The sequence below is a fragment of the Schistocerca cancellata genome, chromosome 3 (assembly GCF_023864275.1).
Source record: "Schistocerca cancellata isolate TAMUIC-IGC-003103 chromosome 3, iqSchCanc2.1, whole genome shotgun sequence".
In the NCBI taxonomy this organism is placed as follows: domain Eukaryota; kingdom Metazoa; phylum Arthropoda; class Insecta; order Orthoptera; family Acrididae; genus Schistocerca; species Schistocerca cancellata.
In genome coordinates, this window is record NC_064628.1 from 685178821 (window position 1) to 685199290 (window position 20470).

Genomic DNA, 20470 nt, shown 5'->3' on the forward strand with positions numbered 1-20470 from the left:
TTCAGTCATGGTGTAACAAGAAATCTGGATGTTTTGGAAATATTGGGCGTAAAATCTAATGGAAATACTGCAAAATCATAGGTGTAAATAGATAAAGAGAGAATCTGCAAAGCAGAAATTGCTAATTTAAATTCATAACAGAAGTTAGACAGAAAAGAAGAGGAACCAAGAGAAGAAAAGAAGTCCAGTATGATTTAGATGGTGCTCAGTAGTGTCCAGGAAAATATTAGTGATAAGTAACTCTCATCAATACCTGTACTAAAAATTAAATGCGGAACTTTAAATTGATTTTTCTTAAAACTACATTTTTTGACTTTCAGGTACCATTATTTTCTAAAATAATTGGGTTAAAAATATGAAATTTGGTTAATTTGTACTCAGGATGGCAATACACTATTACAAGTAATTTGAGAACCACCAACCCAACTGTCTTATAATAATTAATGCATTTAAAAAAGTGAAATCTTATTAGTGAAAGAATAAAAAATATTTCCTTAAATCTATAAGAGGTATTTTGTTTATTTTACTTGTACACACAAGCATGTATGTTGTACACATTCAGTAAATAGTTCACTGTTTTAACACTTATAGTTCTTTTGGAAAGTGTACATATTCAAAGGGTGAACGACAGGACGTTAAAACCAATCTTCCTTCATTTCTGTTTCCCTTAAAGGATGAAATAGCATTGGCAGAATATGGATAAAAATTGCTTTTCAGCTCCACTTAAAGTTGGCACACTCTTCTTAGATGCATACTTTTCTAACAATAATTCTTCCTCCTGAGGCTGCTGACCATGATATTTCAGAAAACATTTTTATATTTTTAACTGTTATAGCGTGAACAACCAGATATAGGAATAGCCTGATTATTATCAGTAAGTTCCTCTATTACTACTCCATTACGGGTTTGACCATTCCAGTACTATTAATTTGATCGTGATTATAATCATAGCGACATTCTCTTTTCAAACTGCTCAGCTCACTGTTATGACTACAACTACTGTTATACTTTGAATGGTTATTCCCATTCCTATTCGAATCATTTCATCCCCGATGGTTCCATCTACCTCTAATACTATGCATATAATCATTAGATTTATTATAACTCTAACGATCATTTCGATAGTTCTAGTTATCCCTACAGAATCTATATATACTATTATTTAATCACATTTGGTTATCATTAACATCAACCCAATGTGACCTTTTAGTTCTCAGTTTGCCTCTTGCTTCATTTAAACTACAGTTGAGTTTGGGACCATCTTTTACCAATTAATCGTTCACTTTGTCTGGCAATCTAGTTATAAGTACACTCCTGGAAATGGAAAAAAGAACACATTGACACCGGTGTGTCAGACCCACCATACTTGCTCCGGACACTGCGAGAGGGCTGTACAAGCAATGATCACACGCACGGCACAGCGGACACACCAGGAACCGCGGTGTTGGCCGTCGAATGGCGCTAGCTGCGCAGCATTTGTGCACCGCCGCCGTCAGTGTCAGCCAGTTTGCCGTGGCATACGGAGCTCCATCGCAGTCTTTAACACTGGTAGCATGCCGCGACAGCGTGGACGTGAACCGTATGTGCAGTTGACGGACTTTGAGCGAGGGCGTATAGTGGGCATGCGGGAGGCCGGGTGGACGTACCGCCGAATTTCTCAACACGTGGGGCGTGAAGTCTCCACAGTACATCGATGTTGTCGCCAGTGGTCGGCGGAAGGTGCACGTGCCCGTCGACCTGGCACCGGACCGCAGCGACGCACGGATGCACGCCAAGACCGTAGGATCCTACGCAGTGCCGTAGGGGACCGCACCGCCACTTCCCAGCAAATTAGGGACACTGTTGCTCCTGGGGTATCGGCGAGGACCATTCGCAACCGTCTCCATGAAGCTGGGCTACGGTCCCGCACACCGTTAGGCCGTCTTCCGCTCACGCCCCAACATCGTGCAGCGCGCCATCAGTGGTGTCGCGACAGGCGTGAATGGAGGGACGAATGGAGACGTGTCGTCTTCAGCGATGAGAGTCGCTTCTGCCTTGGTGCCAATGATGGTCGTATGCGTGTTTGGCGCCGTGCAGGTGAGCGCCACAATCAGGACTGCATACGACCGAGGCACACAGGGCCAACACCCGGCTTCATGGTGTGGGGAGCGATCTCCTACACTGGCCGTACACCACTGGTGATCGTCGAGGGGACACTGAATAGTGCACGGTACATCCAAACCGTCATCGAACCCATCGTTCTACCATTCCTAGACCGGCAAGGGAACTTGCTGTCCCAACAGGACAATGCACGTCCGCATGTATCCCGTGCCACCCAACGTGCTCTAGAAGGTGTAAGTCAACTACCCTGGCCAGCAAGATCTCCGGATTTGTCCCCCATTGAGCATGTTTGGGACTGGATGAAGCGTCGTCTCACGCGGTCTGCACGTCCAGCACGAACGCTGGTCCAACTGAGGCGCCAGGTGGAAATGGCATGGCAAGCCGTTCCACAGGACTACATCCAGCATCTCTACGATCGTCTCCATGGGAGAATAGCAGCCTGCATTGCTGCGAAAGGTGGATATACACTGTACTAGTGCCGACATTGTGCATGCTCTGTTGCCTGTGTCTATGTGCCTGTGGTTCTGTCAGTGTGATCATGTGATGTATCTGACCCCAGGAATGTGTCAATAAAGTTTCCCCTTCCTGGGACAATGAATTCACGGTGTTCTTATTTCAATTTCCAGGAGTGTATTTCCATTAAATGCAGTTAATTTACGGATTCATCCAGATACAGAGCCTGATCTAGGTGGTATTCAACAAAGTTGAAACTTTCATGGTCCAAGCACCTCTGAGTGTCCTCTGTGCATTATTTGAATAATACTTCGTTTTAAATGCACAAGTAATTTATAAACTGTGGTAAACTTGCTCAAACTTAACATTGCCCATTGCAATACAACTTCTTCTAGGTGACTAAGAATGAATCTAATATTCATTTGACTAATCCAAGAGGGCAGTGAAGCTCCTTGGAAAAACTTCAGAAAGATTACAGGGTGCACTGACAGTCAAGGCTTACACCTTGGAAAGTGACTACTATTATCTCTTACACCCAACTTCGACTCTTCTAATTAATCACATCGATTATTCCAAGATACATATAGATGTTCATTTGTTGCAGTAGAGTTAAATGACCTGTGGATCATTAAACTCTTCCTCTTTCTCTCTACCTTCTTTGCTTCTTCCTGTCCCTTTTTGAAAATTTGTTCAACATGAGCTTTAAGATCCGCATCCATGTTTCAAATTATAAATAAATCAAGTACTCAGTACTAAACACCTTACTTAATCTTAACACCAACTTTTTGATAACTGTGAGCAACTTCATCACACAGTACCACAGATTCAATTCCTTAGCAATCAGTAATCGCCATAATATAATACCACCCCACATAATTAAAGTTCTACAACACTTAACATAACACAGAATTTTGTACTCATGAGTCTTTCAGCAACTGCTTTCTCCAGCTCATTGTCTCAACTGTTGCGACGTCTCGACTGTAGCTTGAACATGCACCAATCTTGTAGATCAGCTCTCTCAGGGTGTAGAGCTGCCTGATAAGTCGACCATCTCTGCCTTCGACTGACAGTAATATTACACAAACTTACACACTGCGTCTAACCACAGTTTAACTAATTTACACACTAACAATCTATGAACATCCGCAACAATTTAATCCTTAAAATTCACTCTTCAGAATGTGACACCATCCAAACACAATTAGAGTCATTGAGTGCCATATCCTGGGCACACAGTGTGCACAATTTTTCTCGCACTGTACTGTTTCACTTTCATAAGCATGTATGATTTATAATTTAATTTAAGTAACACAAAATAAACAAGTACGACCAGCTGGATTGGCACTGTATGGTAGATATTTGATGTACCTGTTACTGTTACTCAGTAGTTCGATTGGCCCCTGTTTGCTTCGTACCTGAATCTAGTGTCTACAGTACGAAAGAGATATTAAACATCTGAGCAATTTTTGGTTTTACTGCATCTGACTTACTGCTTTACCACAACGATTCCCTGTTTCTTAATGGAATGCTCATATGTACTCATGAATTTCAAGAGAAGTAACAATAGTAATCGGCAGGAATCACAGTTAGCTGTATGGTTATGTACATGTCGCCAAGCGAAATTATCTGCTTAACAATACTGTCTCAAGTCTATGGAGTTTGTGGCAAGAAACTTAAATCATTTTAAAGCTTATCACACTATGTGATTTAGATATCGCAGACTTGTACTAATGTACTATACCAAAGCTATTCAAACTGATTCCATTAAAAGTAATATAGGAATGGTAGTAAAAAGTAAACCCTTTTTCTCTGTGATATCACGTCACTTGGGGAATCATTACCAGAACTACTTACATAAACGTTTAATTAATGAAAATTGCATCCAGCGAAAATTACACTTTTTTCTTCTGTAAATTTATCCCACTCTCAGATATTAGGCGACAAGCCAAATCATCAATGTGATTCACTACCTATACTGGCTGTTTTGCTGTGTGTTACTAGTTTGCAATATTAATGAACCAAACAGACTCTATTAAGCTGTGATTCTCAAGTAAATATCTTTTAATAAAAAATATCTTCCTTTTTCAATTTAGATAGTCGTAACAAAAGTGTGAAACTTCGCGTCAATTTTATCACAATTACGTCTTCTCAGCACATATTCAATATCTTTGAATCTTGAAACACATTTTCATTTTATTGGTTCAATATTTAGTGCAGCCAATTCGTCATAAGTGTATGAGTGCCAGGAAAAGATAAGTCGCCACTAAGCGGACAGTTACCATCAACAAAAAGGACAAACAAAAAACATAGGTGCCACCAACACTCTGGTCCATACAATTAAGCAATAAGAACAAAATTAAAACTTCATCAGGTGTTGGCAACAAGCGTCCCACTAAAGATCCTTAGCTGATCGGCACTGTTAATCATAAGTCATAACTTTGCTGTGCATATGTCATCTGTAATTGTTCCTTTAAAAATCGTGGTCTCTCTTTAACTATATCAGGGAAGATCTTCACGAACTAATAGACAAATCGTCAAGTAGGAACAAGATAACCTCCCGTTTTCAAATGCTAGAGTCTGTCAACTTAAATAAATGCTCTTAAAGTCATTACCTCGATCAAGGTCCAAATCGTCCAGTGCTCAGACAGTAAACAGCAAGAGCTTTCTCTTCTAAGAGTGTGCCACACAGCAACTAAATGGCGACAATCCTATTCCCTCAAATGTACTTCCAGAATCACTATCTTGACAACTTGAAAGTGTACGGATCCCCGTCCAGTCTCATCAATCAAAACTCAGAACCACGATAATAAACTATTGTTCCTTACAGACCTTTAACATACCTCAATACCAATAAATAATTAACGCAAGCCAAGAAAACACTAACTCGCAACCAAAACTCTCCTTCGACCACTTAAACTGTTGGGCGAATCCAAACTCTTCAATCACGACACTAGTAATTGTTATCCTCCCAAATTTGTCTTGGCAGGATACTCAATGCATCATGTACTGTGGGCAGCCTCTTCCAGTTACGACTGTCCTAGACAACAACTCGCTCCCGAAAGCTAGTATATTCAAGACTATCACTAGACGACTTGAACCGACTTCTCGATCTGTTAAAATGTTACTACCTATCTAGACCAACTGAAAAGAGATGGGAACGATTAATTCTGAAAAACGCACAGCGCCACTACTCGTTACAACAATTTAATTATTGTTGTTCAAGGTCGTTCGCTGCACTGTCAGTGGCTACCTACGGCGATAGGCTGTAGTTTCCCTGGCATGCTGGTTGACAAGTTGTAGCGCCCCGCAGCAACTCCCGAACATTCACGTACTGCATTTCGACATTAAGAAATCTACAAGCAAAGTTGCAAAATACATATTACAAAACTTTTACAGACATTATTTTTTTACATTTTCTTGGATATTAACTTTTTCCAGTGCAAATATCAATAAGTACAGGCGTCACGACGAAAAAACACGTACGTTTTCAACTTTACACAGCACAGTGTCTTACCGATCCTTATCATGCATTTTTGCTAATCCAGGCACTCACGATCCAAGGGTTTAATTTATTTGCTTTTGGGTCGTTTTGCGCCACATGCTTGCGTGGGTTCTGTTGCCGGACCTCTGAACAGTATTTCCATTTAATTGTTCATTGTTGCAGCGCTTACATCGGTACTTCCCTTCAGATAGGAAACAAAATCGTGCTGTCATTAGTTATTGTGTACTTGGGTGAGACAATCCTTATAATACAATTAGCTGCCTCCTAGCTTACTTGTGTGAAACCATGCATTGCTTAGGGAGTCGTGAAAAGTCCAACATGTTCAGAGCGCATACTTTGAGGCGAAAGAAAACAGTGCGCGAGCAGTTTGTAAAACGGAAAAGCTTCTAAATGCCTCGGTGCTATTGAAAGTACAGCGAAGCGAATTCCAAGAGAATATGGCCTTGTAACAATAACCAAAACGGCATTGCTGTGCTGGTACTGCGAACGGCTGAAAGCAAGGGGAAACTACGGCAGTAATTTTTCCCGAAGGCATGCAGCTTTACTGTATGATTAAATGATGATGGCGTCCACTTGGGTAAAATATTCCGGAGGTAAAATAGTCCCCCATTCGGATTTCCGGGCGGGGACTACTCAAGAGGATGTCGTTATCAGAAGAAAGAAAACTGGCGTCCTACGGATCGGAGCGTGGAATGTCAGATCTCTTAATCGGGCAGGTAGGTTAGAAAATTTAAAAAGGGAAATCGATAGGTTAAAGTTAGATATAGTGGGAATTAGTGAAGTTCGGTGACAGGAGGAACAAGACTTCTGGTCAGGTGACTACAGGGTTATAAACACAAAGTCAAATAGGGGTAATGCAGGAGTAGGTTTAATAATGAATAGGAAAATAGGAATGCTGGTAAGCTACTACAAACAGCATAGTGAACGCATTACTGTGGCCAAGATAGACACGAAGCCCACGCCTACTACAATAGTACAAGTTTATATGCCAACAAGCTCTGCAGATGACGAAGAAATTGAAGAAATGTATGATGAAATAAAAGAAATTATTCAGATAGTGAAGGGAGACGAAAATTTAATAGTCATGGGTGACTGGAATTCGAGTGTAGGAAAAGGGAGAGAAGGAAACATAGTAGGTGAATATGGATTGGGGCTAAGAAATGAAAGAGGAAGCCGCCTGGTAGAATTTTGCACAGAGCACAACTTAATTATAGCTAACACTTGGTTTAAGAATCATGATAGAAGGTTGTATACATGGAAGAACCCTGGAGATACTAAAAGGTATCAGATAGATTATATAATGGTAAGACAGAGATTTAGGAACCAGGTTTTAAATTGTAAGACATTTCCAGGGGCAGATGTGGACTCTGACCACAATCTATTGGTTATGACCTGTAGATTAAAACTGAAGAAACTGCAAAAAGGTGGGAATTTAAGGAGATGGGACCTGGATAAACTGAAAGAACCAGAGGTTGTACAGAGTTTCAGGGAGAGCATAAGGGAACAATTGACAGGAATGGGGGAAAGAAATACAGTAGAAGAAGAATGGGTAGCTTTGAGGGATGAAGTAGTGAAGGCAGCAGAGGATCAAGTAGGTAAAAAGACCAGGGCTCTTAGAAATCCTTGGGTAACAGAGGAAATATTGAATTTAATTGATGAAAGGAAAAAGTATAAAAATGCAGTTAATGAAGCATGCAAAAAGAAATACAAACGTCTCAAAAATGAGATCGACAGGAAGTGCAAAATGGCTAAGCAGGGATGGCTAGAGGACAAATGTAAGGATGTAGAGGCTTATCTCACTAGGGGTAAGATAGATACTGCCTACAGGAAAAATAAAGAGACCTTTGGAGATAAGAGAACCACTTGTATGAACATCAAAAGCTCAGGTGGAAACCCAGTTCTAAGCAAAGACGGGAAAGCAGAAAGGTGGAAGGAGTATATAGAGGGTCTATACAAGGGCGATGTGCTTGAGGACAATATTATGGAAATGGAAGAGGATGTAGATGAAGATGAAATGGGAGATACGATACTGCGTGAAGAGTTTGACAGAGCACTGAAAGACCTGAGTCGAAACAAGGCCCCCGGAGTAGACAACATTCCATTGGAACTACTGACGGCCTTGGGAGAGCCAGTCCTGACAAAACTCTACGATCTGGTGAGCAAGATGTATGAAACAGGCGAAATACCCTCAGACTTCAAGAAGAATATAATAATTCCAATCCCAAAGAAAGCAGGTGTTGACAGATGTGAAAATTACCGAACAATCAGTTTAATAAGCCACAGCTGCAAAATACTAACACGAATTCTTTACAGACGAATGGAAAAACTAGTAGAAGCCGACCTCGGGGAAGATCAGTTTGGATTCCGTAGAAATGTTGGAACACGTGAGACAATACTGACCTTACGACTTATCTTAGAAGAAAGATTAAGGAAAGGCAAACCTACGTTTCTAGCATTTGTAGACTTAGAGAAAGCTTTTGACAATGTTGACTGGAATACTCTCTTTCAAATTCTAAAGGTGGCAGGGGTAAAATACAGGGAGCGAAAGGCTATTTACAATTTGTACAGAAACCAGATGGCAGTTATAAGAGTCGAGGGACATGAAAGGGAAGCAGTGGTTGGGAAGGGAGTGAGACAGGGTTGTAGCCTCTCCCCGATGTTATTCAATCTGTATATTGAGCAAGCAGTAAAGGAAACAAAAGAAAAATTCGGAGTAGGTATTAAAATACATGGAGAAGAAATAAAAACCTTGAGGTTTGCCAATGACATTGTAATTCTGTCAGAGACAGCAAAGGACCTGGAAGAGCAGTTGAACGGAATGGACAGTGTCTTGAAAGGAGGATATAAGATGAACATCAACAAAAGCAAAACGAGGATAATGGAATGTAGTCGAATTAAGTCGGGTGATGCTGAGGGAATTAGATTAGGAAATGAGACACTTAAAGTAGTAAAGGAGTTTTGCTATTTGGGGAGCAAAATAACTGATGATGGTCGAAGTAGAGAGGATATAAAATGTAGACTGGCAATGGCAAGGAAAGCGTTTCTGAAGAAGAGAAATTTGTTAACATCGAGTATAGATTTATGTGTCAGGAAGTCATTTCTGAAAGTATTTGTATGGAGTGTAGCCATGTATGGAAGTGAAACATGGACGGTAAATAGTTTGGACAAGAAGAGAATAGAAGCTTTCGAAATGTGGTGCTACAGAAGAATGCTGAAGATTAGATGGGTAGATCACATAACTAATGAGGAAGTATTGAATAGGATTGGGGAGAAGAGAAGTTTGTGGCACAACTTGACCAGAAGAAGGGATCGGTTGGTAGGTCATGTTCTGAGGCATCAAGGGATCACCAATTTAATATTGGAGGGCAGCGTGGAGGGTAAAAATCGTAGGGGGAGACCAAGAGATGAATACACTAAGCAGATTCAGAGGGATGTAGGTTGCAATAGGTACTGGGAGATGAAGAAGCTTGCACAGGATAGAGTAGCATGGAGAGCTGCATCAAACCAGTCTCAGGACTGAACACCACAACAACAAATGGAGAAACATTAAAAAAAGAGTTCTGGCAGGCGACAGAAGTTTGCTCTGTGCGAGTTTACACATGGAGTTATAAGAAGGAAAATCCACGACTTCTCTGTGCAAAAGCAGTTTCCAACAGCAGCAGCCATATTGGAAAAGTTGAAGGCTGACTGGAAGGCTTTACTGACATGAGCTAGTTAGTTAGTTAGTTACGTGTTCCATTGATCAGTAGCACGGAAAAAGACCGTTATGATGTAGAACGTGTCGAATTCACAAGAAATGCGCACAGGAAACAAGGGTTTCTTTTCTAAATTATAGTGTTATATCTAAATATTTCTGTTATCTGTCCCATTCCCTTAAATGGCACAAAATGCATATATTATATCTCCAGATTTATTTACTGATATTCAAGAATTCATCTATGGTATGGAAGGAGTTATCAAGGAGGCATGATTTCAATTTGTTTTTGAAGCTATTACTGCTGTCTGTCAGACATTTTCTTTCATCTGGTAGTTTATCAAAAAGTTTTATAGCAGCACATTTTACCCCTTTCTGTGCCAAAGACAAGTTAAGTAAAGGATATTGTAGGTCTTTCTTTTTTCTGGTATTGTAATCATGAATGTCGCTGTTGATTTTAAACTGGTCCATGTTGTTGAGAAAAAATTTCATTACTGAGTAAATGTACTGTGAAGCAGTTGTAAGAATTCCTAACCTTTTAAACAGATGACTACAAGATGAGCGACTATTAACCCCACACATTATTCTAACTACTTTCTTTTGAGCAGTGAATACTTTTTGCTTAAGTGTTGAGTTGCTCCAGAATATTATTCCGTATGACATCAGAGAGTGCAGGTATGCAAAGTATGTTAGGTTACTAATTTCTGCATCCTCGAAATTGGCAATTATTCTGATTGCAAAAGTTGCTGAACCTAGTCGCTTTAGGAGATCCAAAATATGAACTAAGATTCTCATCTATATGTACACCCACAAACTTAGTAGGCTTTACCCTGGCTACTGACTTCTTTTGATGAGTTATGTTTACTGAAGGAATTATACTTTTTGCAGCAGAAAATTGGATGTGTTGTGTTTTTTCAAAGTTCAGGGGAAGCACATTCACAGAAAACCAATTAATAACTTTTCCAAAGACCTTATTTGTATCATTTTCGATCGGACTTTCTTTTAGTGGATTAATAATTATGCTTGTATCATCAGCAAACAACCCTTTGGGTTGCTGTTCGGAAGTCGGGCTTCAGGTACAAAAAGTGCAACAAAAATACTGTGCTGACTGAAAATAACCGAGTATCAGGAAAAAGAGACGAGTTTTTGAAGGAAGTAAGACACTGGATGGACTATTTATTACAATGATGGAGTTGGTGTGGCGCAAATAATTTCAGAACGTTTCGATGGTAGGATCAGAAAATAATGGCTGGAAACGAGAAGTTAAAACACTGTCCGACACTGGAAGGAGGTTTTTTATGGTATTTATGGATTCTACCATCACTTCTTAGTAGAACAAGAACCTTAAATATGGATTTTAATGTGCCACATTGGGAACAAAGATGAGTGCATGCAAAATGCTGGCTTATGTTTTATTAGGCAAAAAGGAGGCGCAGATTATCATTTTTTAGATGAATGCCAGACACATTGAAGAGCGGTTTAGGAATGTTCTCAAAAAATCGCCAAACAAATCTGCAATTGTTATAAATCAGGCTCCATACCGCACAGTGATAAATCCAGCATCAAGAAATTCATCTATGAAATGGAAGAATGATTCTATTATTGGAAGGATTGAAAGAAATAACGTAGAACTCATATCTAATGCAGGCCTACTAAAGCAGGCCTACTGAAGCACACGCGGCCACACTTCAGGGCCCAAGAATACCTTTTACCTTTTGGGAAGTGTATTTCGCTAGTGGGCACTGTGAATTCAGTGCATTGAACTTATTCTGGCATTTTTCAAGAACAAGCTTGAAAATGAGAACGAAATTTTTAAATTCAATGAAACTTTACAGTTGTGTTGTTCTGCTCTGGAAAGTTTTCCCCAATGTGTCTCGAGGTATTCAGTGAGATGTGCACACAAACTTGAAAATGGATATGCACAAAGAGCCCACTGTCTTAACATAGCAATAGAAGCATTGCTGATCCAAGAAGACAACTGCAATAGCAGCAGCGAGATAGCCAGCAGCGAAACCGACTAAGGTAGGTTTTATTTCAGTCATCATTCTTTACCGCAAAATTTATTCGAGCTAATCGACTTTTCTCCATTTACTGTTGAGATGTGTCACACAAACGTTCATTTATTATGAGCTGCTTGTATATCAAGCATTAATTTGCAATTTTCCATATTATTTCCCTCTACTTGCAACAAAAACTGAAGGCAGCAATGCTGTACTAGAATGCGACTACCAAGTTGCCATTCTTCGCTGATGAACAGGCGCTTATGGCGCATTACAACAATGGCGGCGTTCTGGTATGAAAACAGCGCTCTACCACATGCTCGCATATATTGCAGCTGCTAATACACTTGCTTTAAAAACTCTTAACTAACAAACACGAGGAGTATTCATTAGTAAAGACACATGATGTAACCAACAAAAATTCTAGATTAACACCAATGGCTTTTCTGTCGCATTAGATACAACGGTAAGCTCAATAGCACAGCGTCTTGCGTTTCACATTATATCAATGAAACGAATAATCAGAAAGTAACGAGAATCTGCTGTAAATAGAACAAGGCTGTATCTTTAAATTGTGCGGAGGAAACTTTTCTCTCGATTATTGTCTGATTTTTTTACGCGTCCTTAAAGTTTACAATCGCCGAAAAAAGCGAGAAAAAGTAGGGTTTCTCTAACATATTAACGCCTATGTCGCCCCCATTTCAACTAAGATATAATATTAACATACTAAATAAAAGTAGACATTTCCACAATTCCGGAAAGGTACAACATATCGATGTTCTTAATGCAATGTGACTAGTACATGAGCTCAAAATCAGGGGTCAGTCATTATGAATGGATAAGAGTCCGGGGTCAATGCGAATTACTGTGTGGAATGGTACAAGATGACACTTTCTTACAGGTTTGACGGCAGGGCAACAGGGTGATGGGGAGAGTAGAAGCGACTAAGACGCACTGACAAGCTCGCAGAACGGAAACTATCTCGTAGACGGTGTGACGTCATGTACTCATGACTAGGAGCGGTGGGTCGCTCGCTTTACAAGCCAGTTTATGTGGGCGGATATCCTCTTACAGAGTGTAATGAAAGTCAGGTAATGACAGTGTCTACATAAAAGAGTTTGTGTATTCATATTCGCTGCCCTCTATGTCACAGTAATTGTATCTGTCATAAAGTGCCTATTCTCGTCCTAGTATAGTCACAATGACCTACAATTATCTGTACGTTTTACAGGCTTCATCCCGCGTTTAAGCATAGAGTCAGCATAAAGAAAATATCGGGTGGGGGATTTTCTCCGCCCAGAGACGGGATGTTTGTGTTGTCCTCATCATCTCATCATCATTCGGCAGTGCCGAGACAGGAAATTTGGAACTTGTACGGACGCTGATGACCATGATGTTGAGCGCCCCACAAACCAACATAATCTTCATCATAAAAAGAATATTCCCACTCAGCACTATGCATGTCGTTTTGTGGGACACACTATGCCCTCTATTATTCGTCCACCATCCCCATGTACGTTCGAACACACCTTCAGCATTTAGTTCTAATCCGCAGAGATCGCCACTAGAATCTCGACGGTATACGCAACGACATAATCAGCCACCGCTGCAACTATCATCAAGTTTAGTAAAGTTAGCTGTTACGCTTCCGGAAATCGATCCATTTTGAGGAACGTTTGGACAACCACTCGACAGTTTCTGAATGGCAATATACTGCTTGTGTCATTTTTGGGCACTGATTGGTCGAAAAGTCAGCACTTTTAATAGTTAGCAATATAGGTGCACCAACGTACTCATTGGCAAAATATTTAGCCTCTCTGTTGAGACCGTTTGTGGGAAAATGTGAACATCATATCCGCAACTCGTCGGATTTTATCAGTAGGTTGAAAGGTCTGAAGCTCAATAGCACAGATTTATTAGTTAGTTTTGACGTTGTCTCGTTGTTCACCAAAGTACCTCTGGCTGACTCCCTGTATCTCATTAGCAGCAAGTTTGAGGATGATATAACAGCTTTGTTTAAGCATGCATTAACCTCCACTTATTTTTTATTTGATGAACAATATTACGAACAAATTGACGGTGTCGCTATGGGGAGCCCTCTCTCTCCCCTGGTGGCTAATTTGTTTATGGAGGATTTTGAAGAGAAAGCCCTCAACTCAGCAGTATTAAAACCGACGGTCTTCTGGAGATACGTGGATGACACTTTCATAGTGTGGCCCCACGGAGACGATAAACTGATAGAGTTTTTGGAACATCTCAATTCCATTCACGGAAACATCAAGTTCACTATGGAGCGAGAGAAGAATGGCTGTTTACCGTTTCTGGATGTGCTAGTTCGCCGGAAAGAAGATAGATCCCTAGGTCATTGCGTACACCGTAAGCCCACACACACAGACCTGTATTTGCAGGCGTCTAGCTGCCACCATCCGCCGCAAATTATGAGTGTTCTGAAAACTTTGGTCCACAGGGCTCATATAGTGTCTGATGTTGACAGCCTGCAGGATGAGTTTGTACAGCTGGAGGCAGTTTTTAGGAGAAATGGCTATTCGCAACAGCAGATTAAGAAAGCCCTGCAAATAAAAACTGCAGAAAAATCACAGGAAAAGGATGAGGAAGTGGAAAGGGAAGTGAAATCTACAGCGTTTCTCCCATACGTGGGTAATGTTTCTTCTAAAATCGCTAGAATCTTGAAGAAACATAAAGTGGATGTGATATTCCGCCCACCAGCTAAGACTGCAGCCTTGGTGGGATCCGTTAAGGATGATCTGCTCTTGCGAAAGGCGGGAGTTTATGAAATCCCTTGTGAGTGTGGCAAACGTTACATAGGGGAAACCGCGCGCACTGTACAGGAACGAAATGTCGAACACCAGCGGTACACACGTCTTCTTCAGTCCAATAAATCAGCAATTGCCGAATATTGCATTCCTACTGGCCATGCCATGGATTATAAAGATGTTAAGATTTTAACTACTGCTTCATCTTTCTGGGATTCAGTTGTTAAGGAAGCTGTAGAAATACAACTAGCCGACAACCTGCTAAACCGTGACGAAGGATTTCATCTTGACAATGCTTGGAAACCGCTTATTTCACACCTTCGTTCGGAAAGAATTTCTGCATCTTCACTTCCGACAGATGTTACCACTTTTAAAGATTAATTATTTATTTACAAGCACGGTGGATTCGCAGCAGCGCTATTTTGTTTGCACTCTGCGCTTATATGTTTATCTTTGCTATATACATCTTATCTATGACTAGTGCAGTAGTGGCGACTTTGATATCTTTGACGCATGCGCTTTCAATCACCACCACCTAGAAAACCGGGAAAACTTCAAGAATCACAGAAATGTCCTTATTTGTAGTAGATTAAGTAACCGTTATATTAATGCTAGAAAATTTTGGTTGCAGCATGTGATGAAACCTATTACATAATAGAGCTATAACAAGTTTCAAGGCCTGGAAGTAAATACTAACAAATACAAGGTCTCCTAAAGTTGTAGTTCAGAGGTCATGTTCTACTGTCAGTTCCGTTCTAAAAATTCTGGACAGCAAAGTTTATACGTAGGAGTGCTAAAACTTTTTCTGTGACTTTAACCCACCTTAACTACATTCACACAAAAATTACGAAGATACTAAATTGATTCATGACATTGTTATAAAATATTATGTGTTCGAGAAAGCGGCCGTTTAGAGGCAGCTACCGTGTGCATAGAGCGGGTAACAGGAGGTGTTCCCTTGGCCATCCACTGCGCCAGTGTACAGGGTGGTCCATTGATCGTGCCCGGGCCAAATATCTCACGAAATAAGCGTCAAACGAAAAAACTACAAAGAACGAAACTCGTCTAGCTTGAAGGGCGCTATGGTTGGCCCGCTAGATGGCGCTGACATAGGTCAAACGGATAACAGCTGCCTTTTTTAAAATAAGAACGCCCATTTTTATTACATATTCGTGTAGTACATAAAGAAATATGAATGTTTTAGTTGGACCACTTTTTTCGCTTTGTAGTAGATGGCGCTGTAATAGTCACAAACATATGGCTCACAATTTTAGACGAACAGTTGGTAACAGGTGGGTTTTTTAAAATTAAAATACAGAACGTAGGTACGTTTGAACATTTTATTTCGGTTGTTCCAATGTGATACGTGTACCTTTGTGAACTTATCATTTCTGAGAACGCATGCTGTTACCCCTAAATACCACAGTAATGCAAGAAATGCTCAAAATGATGTCCGTCAACCTCAATGCATTTGGCAATACGTGTAGCGACATTCCTCTCAACAGCGAGTAGTTCGCCTTCCGTAATGTTCGCACGTGCATTAACAATGCGCTGACGCATGTTGTCAGGCGTTGTCGGTGGATCACGATAGCAAATATCCTTCAACTTTCCCCACAGAAACAAATCCGCGGACGTCAGATCCGGTGAACGTGCGGACCATGGTATGGTGCTTCGACGACCAATCCACCTGTCATCAAATATGCTATTCAATACCGCTTCAACCGCACGCGAGCTATGTGCCGGACATCCATCATGTTGGAAGTACATCGCCATTCTGTCTTGCAGAGAAACATCTTGTAGTAACATCGGTAGAACATTACGTAGGAAATCAGCATACATTGCACCATTCAGATTGCCACCGGTAAAATGGGGGCCAATTATCCTTCCTCCCTTAATGCCGCACCATATTAACCCGCCAAGGTCGCTGACGTTCCACTTGTCGCAGCCATCGTGGATTTTCCGTTGCCCAGTAGTGCATAATATGCCGGTTTACGTTACCGCTGTTGGTGAATGACGCTTCGTCGCTAAATAGAACGCGTGCAAGAAATCTGTCATCGTCGCGTAATTTATCTTGTGCCCAGTGGCAGAACTGTACACGACGTTCAAAGTCGTCGCTGTGCAATTCCTGGTGCATAGAAATATGGTACGGGTGCAATCTATGTTGATGTAGCATTCTCAACACCGACGTTTTTGAGATTCCCGATTCTCGCGCAATTTGTCTGCTACTGATGTGCGGATTAGCCGCGACAGCAGCTAAAACATCTACTCGGGCACCATCATTTGTTGCAGGTCGTTGTTGACATTTCACATGTGGCTGAACACTTCCTGTTTCCTTAAATAACGTAACTATCCGGCGAACGGTCCGGACACTTGGATGATGCCTTCCAGGATACTGAGCAGCATACATAGCACACGTCCGTTGGGCATTTTGATCACAATAGCCATACATCAACACGATATCGACCTTTTCTGCAATTGGTAAACGGTCCATTTTAACACGGATAATGTATCACGAAGCAAATACCGTCCCCACTGGCGGAATGTTATGTGATACCACGTACTTACACTTTTGTGACTATTACAGCGCCATCTATCACAAAGCGAAGAAAGTGGTCCAACTAAAATATTCATATATGTCTTTACGTACTACACGAATATGTAATAAAAAATGGGGGTTTCCTATTTAAAAAAACGCAGTTGATATCCGTTTGACCTATGGCAGCGCCATCTAGCGAGCCAACCATAGCGCCATCTGGTTTCCCCTTCAAGCTAGACGAGTTTAGTTCTTTGTAGTTTTTTTCGTTTGATGCTTATTTCGTGAGAATTTGGCCCGGTCACTATCAATGGACCACCCTGTATAAATACGGCCCGAGAGGCAAGACTGGACTTCGCTTCGCAACCAACCACCGTACGATCCGCGTCAGTCAAATGCCGGAGTACGTGCCGCCTCGGATCACGTCAGTGACAGGCTGTCACTAAAGATATATTTTCAGTAATAATAGAAAGTGAACTCGCAAGGACTGTACACTGTCTTGGATCGTTTACATCTTTGAAAAGACTTCACTTCACACCCAGCCACCGTACGATCTGCATCGGTCGAATACCGTAGTACGCGATGTTTCGGATGGCGTCACAGCCATACTGCAACTAAACTCTTGTTTTCAATGCAAATAGGAAGTAAAATCGCGAGGACTATACACCGTCCTGGATCGCTTAGATTTCGCACAAGTAACTGTTAGTGCGTCACCCATAATGTTAACAAATCCTTGTGGCTGGTGGTGACAATTATTTTCCACTTTTGAGGCGAGCAATTATTTTGGTTACCAGAAGTCAGAGCGAAAGACGATTTAATAGAAACTTACTGTAGAGGTCACCTCTGAACTGTTCAAAGTACTGTTTAGGATAGAGAGATTTATTGGCTCTGAGCACTATGGGACTCAACATCTTAGGTCATTAAGTCCCCTAGAACTTAGAACTACTTAAACCTAACTAACCTAAGGACATCACACACACCCATGCCCGAGGCAGGATTCGAACCTGCGACCGTAGCAGTCCCGCGGTTCCGGACTGCAGCGCCAGAACCGCACGGCTACCGCGGCCAGCAGAGGGATTTATTGTTGGTATCGAAATAATGAATATTACAGTGTTGTGTGTGTGAAACCTTACCAAATATATCGATCAACTAGAACTCAAAATCTTAATTTATAAACATAGTCCTGATCCCACTGAGCAAACAGAGAATAGAATCATTTCTTTCAGTGGACTGGACAAGAATGTGGACTTGCAGGCTGGGAACTATGGTCAGTATGTTCTCCATCACTTTATGGCTGACCACAAAAATGTTTCCAGGCTCTCGTAAAAGACAGCGAACAACAACATTTCAAATATTTCCAGTATTTCAGTTTCCTATGCTTTATGACTGACTATTATTCCTATTATTTATGAATTATTTTCTTTATTATTAACCCATCGCCCCACATAGTGTGTTACCATTCAGTGCTAAAGGTGTCGCAGATCCCCTGAGAGACTACTTGTCTAAAGTGATAACACATAGACACTTACCTCGCCATGTTTTTAGAATAATGTTAGCACTTGGCAACCGCACACTGTAATCCATATATATTACAAAAATTGATGTAAGTATGTACGCTGAGGTGATAAACGTCATGGTATACACACTAATATACTCTTTTGTCCAGCGTAGTGCAGCAACCTGACGTGGCATGGACTCAACAAGTCGATGGAAGTCTCCTGCAGAAACACTGATCAATGCTGCCTCTATAGCCGCCTATAGTTGCGAAAGTCTTGGCGGTGCAGGATTTTCTGCACGAACTGTCCTCTCGATTATGTCCCATAAATGTTAGATGCGATTCGTGTCGGGTGAAATGGGCGGCCAAATCATTCGCTCAAATTGTCCGGAAAGTTCTTAAAATAAATCGCGAACCATTGCAGCCCAATGACATGGCGCATTGTGATCCATAAAAATTCCATCGTTGTTTGGGAACGTGAAGTCCATGATTGGCTGCAAATGGTCTCCAAGTAGACGAACAAAAACGTTTCCAATAAACAATCGGTTCAGCTGGACCAGAGGACCCATTTCATACCACGTAAACACAGCCCACAACCGTTATGGAACCACCACCAGCTTGCACGGTGCCTTGTTGATAACTTGGGTATATGGAGTCGTGGGATCTGCGCCACACTCGAACCCTACCATAGCTCTTGCCAACAGAAATCGGGACTTACCTGACCAGGCTAAGGTTTTCCTGTTGTCTAAGGTCCAACCGCTACGATCACGAGCGCAGAAAAGGCGCTGCAGGCGATGTCATGCTTTTAGCGAAGGCATCCGCATCAGTTGTCTGCTGACACAGCACATTAACGCCAAATTTCGCGTCACTGTCCAAACGGATATTTTCGCCGTGCGTCCCGCATTAAATTCTGCAGTTTTTCGCGTAATGGTGCTTGTCTGTTAGCAGTAACAATTCTATGTAAATGCCTTTGGTCTCGGGCATTAAGTGAAGGCCGTCGGCCACTGCGTTGTCCTTAGTGTTAGGTAATCCCTGACGTTTAGTATTCTCAGCACACTCTTGACGCTGTGAATCTCGGAATATTGAATTCCTTAACTATTTCCGAACTGGAATGGCCCATGCATCCAGCCCAAACTACCATCCTGCATTCAAAGTCTGTTAACTCCCGTCGTGCGGACATAATCACTTTGGAAACCTTTTCATATGAATCACTTGAGTACAAATGACATCTCCACTAATGAACTGTCCTTTTATACGGTGTGTAAGTGATACTTCTGCCCTCTGCATATGTGCATATCGCTATTCCATGACTTTTGTCACCTCAGTGTAGTTTCTTATCAGTACACTAAAGTTTCAGGCAACAATTTTCCAGAAACTGTGATGGAATATTGCGTCCTGCACAGGTGCGTCGTTTTATTTATACTACCATCTGAAACAAGGGTTTTTCCACCTTATGTTATGAAGCATATCGAATGCTCATAGTCACAGCACTCTCACTCGGAACTGTTTTCATACAATGAGGTTTAAGATTTTAATTCTTCACTAATCCAATTCGTTTGAGAAATTTATTTGCTTCATCATTCATCATCATTTTCTTTCGGCTTTTGTCCCATTTCAATGCAGGGTCGTCCTAGTTGCTATGGATTTGGCGATGTTAGTGTCAGAGGGTGGCCGGATGCCCTTCCTGTCGCCACCCTGTACCACCTGGGACGGAATTAGTATACCCTAGCTGTCTGCATCTAGTGCAAGCCATGAAATAGTGCGAACGTTTTCAAATGTCAGTGAGTCGTGTAATTGAGGCGGGACGTGGGGACCAGCCCGGTATTCGCCTTGTGGGGTTTGGAAAACCGCCTAAAAACCACATCCAGGCTTGCCAGCACACCGGCGCTCGTCCTTAAGCCGCCAGGCGGATTCGATCT